Consider the following 5,446-nt stretch of genomic DNA (forward strand, 5'->3'; position numbering starts at 1 on the left):
CAGCAAGGAAGACCAGTGGTATCCAGGCTGCCTAAAGAGCAGGCAGCATAGGCAGCAGATCAAGTCTGTGCTTGGCACTTACTAGACCTTATGAGAAATCCTGTGTTCAATTGTGGTATATTTATACAAGATGCTGACAAACTGGACAAAGTTCAGAGCAGGGTATTGAGATGATTGGTGACCATCTGCAAGCGGTAGCTGCAGGGCTGAGGCTTTTTGAGCCTGGAGCAAACAGCTTCAAAGGCAGTTTATTGCATCGTCCAGTATCCAACAGGGAGGGGGTGGAAAAGATGAAACTGGGCTTACCACAGCAGACCAGAGCAGGAGGACAAGAGAAGAAGGACATCAGTTGAAACAGGAAATCCCTGATGGATGTTAGGAACAACTTTCTTCCCTCTGAAGATAGCCAAGGGGCAGAGCAGGTTGCAGAGAGAGGTTGTGCAGTCTGCACCGTTGGAGATTGTCAAGATGATCTGGCACAATCTCATGTGTGACCCTCTGAGCCTTTAAGCAAGAGACTGGACCAGAGACCTCCCTATGTCCCTTCCAGCCTAAATGATTCGGTGGTGCTACAGATGTCTGATTTCTGAGGTTATGTAAGGTGACCTCCCAATTACCCTGTATACAAGGATGAAGTTCCAAGCTCCAGAGATTCACTTAGTGGTCTAGTTTCCAGTCATAGGGCAATATATGCCTCTTTATTAATTACATTTATGTGTGTTACCGAAGTTGTTCCTACTATGTCAGCCTTACTCATTTCATCTGACATAGAATACTTAGAGACATTTTCAAATAACTAACTGGATCAGTGTATGCAAAATTCAGGAATATTTGTGCACCTGTGAATATAAATAAGCTGAAATCTGGTTGGAAAAATTTCAGAAGATTTTAGTGGAAGAGCTCTTACACCGGAAAATTTAAATTGCTGATTATTATGGTGATCTTCCTAGATTCCAGCTATTAATATTATTCTAAATTTCAGAATTCCAGCGCCATAGCATGCTGTAAAGTCAAGCTAGCTAACTGTTGACACTATGTCACTTCAATGTAATTTATGATAATTAACATGCTTTAAAAAAAAAAAACACCAAAATGGACAGAGTAAGCGATTTAACCCTGTCTTAATGGTTATTATCAAAGGAATGTCTTCCTCTGATAATTAAATCAGAGCAATGTCTTCCTCTGATTTCAGTGAGTACCAAGTGTGCAAGGATCTGTACAGACAGTAATATAGGCTTATATACCTATATATACGCGATATATACCTTAGGTAGCAGATGCAAACTGTGATACCAAACAATGAGAAGAAGGCCAAGTTGGATGGAGCTCTGAGCAACCTGGTCTAGTGGAAGGCTCCCTACCTGTAACGGGGGGTTGGAATGAGATGGTTTTTAAGGTCCCTTCCAAGCCAAACTATTCTATGCTCTATGAGAAGAGTTCAAAAATCACAAATCATATCTTAAAATAGATTATACTTTAAATCTGTAATCTTAAAAATCTGTACAACTGTCTGGCCTTTGCTGTATTCTCTGCAAGTTCACATCACAGACTAGGGTGAGCTTTTAGCTGCCTCTTCAGCTATGAGAGAAATGCATTTCTATTCTTTTTAATGTGGAAGATGACAATGTTCTGTAGCTGATTTCAAGAACTGGAACTTCAAAAACAAGATAGAACGTTGAATTTGAAATTAGAGTTAGGAACAAATTCTTGTACCTTGGTTAGAACTAGTCACACATTATGAACAGGTGTCATAAAGAACTCCAAATTTATTGTGCATAAAATTAAACAGAAAAGAAACGTATGCTGTGTGGCTGACTTCTTGTAGGAATTGTTTTCTGTACACAAATAGGAACCTCTAAATGCATCAGCATGTGGTCATCTGGCTCCAACAGCAGGCACAAGAGGTACTGCCAAAAACTGAGGAAGGAAAGTGTCTATTTTTCTAATAAATTTAAAAATTAAATAAAAAAATTCTTAATTCGGCGAGGAAATCATGAGTGATTAAAAACACAGTTATTTATCCTTCTCCAGTGTGGTGGTAAAATTTTATGACTGTAATATTTTCCTTGACATTTATATTGATAGTTTTCTTTTTGTTAAACATCAACCAAGCTAAAACCATTCAGCACATGAAATGTGCAACCAGAATAAAATACACAATGAAAATCAAAATCAGAGGCAGGCTGAAAAGAGACTGCTATTCAATGTCCACATCTTAATCCAAGTTAACTTGAAAAAACGGACAGTCTCTCAGAGCAAAGTCCTAAATATTTATTGTGTTTACATCATTTCAGCTCAGAAATAAGATGAAACAGAGAGGCATGTGTGTAATGCTAACTGGGCAAGAAGACAAATGGTTAATTTGGGGATCAAGAATCTAACCAATTCAAGGCAAAGGTCACCAGTTTCAAATGTTTTTTTCTGAAGAAAATAGTTCTGTCTCTGTGTCACTGAAATCAAAGTCCTGCAGGCTACCTCTTAGGATTGTTTATTAGGATAAACAGGGAGAGAAAGAATCCATGGATGATGTGCAGGAAAACCTATTTACAAATTTAAAGGTAGGCAGCACCTATCTTGTACTGCTGTTCTGATCTGGAGTGTCAGTTACTCCAGTAATACCACCCAGGATGTTTTTATAATGGCAGATGGCTTTATAAGAGCTCAGTGTGAACCTGAAAAGGACTCTCACTTGTTTCTTAACTTTATTTTCCTAATGCATCTTCACCTTCTTGTCCAGATAATGAGACATAAAATGGCAGCAGAGTTTGTAAAGAGTATTAGGAGGCTAACTTCATGCTGTATTTATTCACTAGACCAGATGTAAAACCCACCTGCTTTTCATCAAGTATTCTATTTTAAGACTTAAATTCTAGGATTCTTGATAGCACACTCTAGACAGTACACACAATAAGGCAGGCTCGAGGCCACAACAGACAGACTGGCAGGCTTGGCTGGTTTGACAGGTCAAGGGCAGAAAAGATGTGGGAAAAGCCACACTGTCAACAGCCTTTCCTCAACTGCTTTATCTTTTCCCCACTGTGATCTAGCTTGGCAAGGACAATGTTTGTGTCTGCCTGCACATAGGCACATATGAAACTAGTAAGGAACAAGACCATTCTGGAAGATGTAAAAAACCACAAAATCCAACTGTCTTTTCAAAAAAGCTCCTTCCTTTCCATATGCTACTAGACCTCATGTCTTGTACTGCAGATATTGGAGAGGCCAGGCTTTTGACTTGACTGTGTTAAATCTTATGCACATGCTCATTACTCTCTCCAGAGATAGGATCAGTTTCAAGTCATGAGCACACAACACGTCTGCATTCATGCACACATGTAAGCTAATGCATAAGCTTTTGCTGCATCAAAAGACTTCAAAGCTGTCAGGTTTGATGGGGGTGCCATAAATAGGATTGTGGGAACACAGGACACTTGCTACACAAAGCAGAAGTCTGTACAAAATGGCTATAAAATGAAAAATCAAAAATCCAATCAAGGAGAAAGACAATAACTATGGATACAGTGTCTTTATGCAGTTGGATTAAAAAAATACCCAACCAATTTAAAATGCTTGAAGACTCTTCAAAATGCATTTTATTTGAAGGGGGTTTTTTTGTGACATACACAATAAATAAATAAAATTAGGATGGATCTGTATGAGTAGTGCTGCCATATGGAAATAAAAACAGCATTCTGGAATATCTTGGTTCAAGCCAAGGAGGCATTGTGCACGTAATATTTCCACTTACAGGGGAAAAACCCCAACATGTAAATCACTATTTTACCTCAGACTATGCTGAATAGAATTGTCCATGGTCATTCTGAAATATTGCAGTTTATGTTAATTCAGAATTACATTCAATTTAACACAGCTTTTGTTTACATAATGGGATACACTGCTCCCTCTACTTCAAGATGATAAGAACAGCCAGCCTGAAAAACAGCATTTTATCGCCTCAAGGAACAACACAGCAAGATTTATGAGGCAGTGTTCAAGAACAGCCTCTTTTTATATTGAAGATTTTGTAACAGCTTTCCAACAGACACACTGCAAATGCTTTATTTTTTTTTTTTCATTTGCTTATGCTGAACATGAAGGAGGAATTTCAGGCAAAATAAAAGTATTCTGACACACCAGAGATTAGACACCATTCCTTTAAAGGACTACATTTGTTCCTGTTTCTAAAACCCAAGAAGGAAATTAATTGATATTGTATTGGTATGAAACTCCTCCCAAAGCCAAGGGATCCTTTGACTTGAGGCATGACCATGTTTTTGTAGAAATGCTCAAAGTTACTACTATAATAAATTTTCACCACACTTGTACATAAAGGAAGAATTAATGAGTCCCTGAGTTTCTTCACCTGAATTCCCTTGTCTTCACCTGATTTTCCTTGCTGATATCTCTTTCTCCTTGCCCTGTTGGTTCTTCAGTTTTTACCTTCCTCTCTTGATCCCCAACAAGGACCACTGTCCACTAATTAATTCTTCTTACCAGTGTTAGCTGTGTGAAGAGGAGCCCAGCAGCTAGGCCTGTCTGCCTCAGACAGCAACCTTTTAGAATATTTTACAACCTCAGTCCTGGCATGACAACACAGAGAAAGGCACCAGGAAAGGTTATTAGCCCGAGTGTTGCGCTGCTCTTCAGTCACCATGCTACTCAGCAGTTCAGGATTGCTCACAAGGTGTCTAGATAAAATGGTCTCCAGATCATCCAACAGAGAATAATTAAAAGGGAAAAAAATAGCACATATGACATTTCTCAAGGCAAAATGAGAAATTACAAAATGAAACAAAACAAAAAACAATACCAAAACAGAATCGGGAGGGCAGGTGCTCAGTCAGCTGTTCATGCAAAGAGAACAGTTCACAATAATACGAGTATGTGGGAATGGCAACAATGTTTGCTTCCCACAGTATTAATTAACAGGGCTTTAAAGCAAACTGAAAACTCCCTGAGACTGTCTGCTAGTTTGGGTACAGGCACACACACACTGCTTTTACCAGGCAAGCAGTCCAGGTAACTAAATTCTACATCTGGACGTTACAAGTTTCCAGAGTTGTAACTTGTTGATTTTTACAAGGGTCAAACACTTAGTGAGACTTTGAAAACTGTAAAAGCAAGGACAGCGTATTTGGTTAGCAGAATATTGCCTATCACATAGAATCTATGTGTTTAATATTAAGGCACGCTATTTTAAGACAAATTAATCCATTATTATAGAGACTGAAAGGATCTTTTTATATTCTTTACACTCTCAAAAATGAAATTTGTTTCTTCATCATGTAGTAAAGCTGGCTGCAGCAGATCTTAAATTGTAAATTGCCTTCAATATTTCTGTATATATGTGGTTGTCCAAGCTAATGGGTTAGTGTGACATTTAGCACCATGTACACCCTATGTGTGTTCTTACCAATATAAAGAATTCCATCATAACTAAACCAAC

The sequence above is a fragment of the Lichenostomus cassidix genome, chromosome Z (genome assembly GCF_008360975.1).
Source record: "Lichenostomus cassidix isolate B80296 chromosome Z, HeHo_3.0, whole genome shotgun sequence".
NCBI lineage: Eukaryota > Metazoa > Chordata > Aves > Passeriformes > Meliphagidae > Lichenostomus > Lichenostomus cassidix.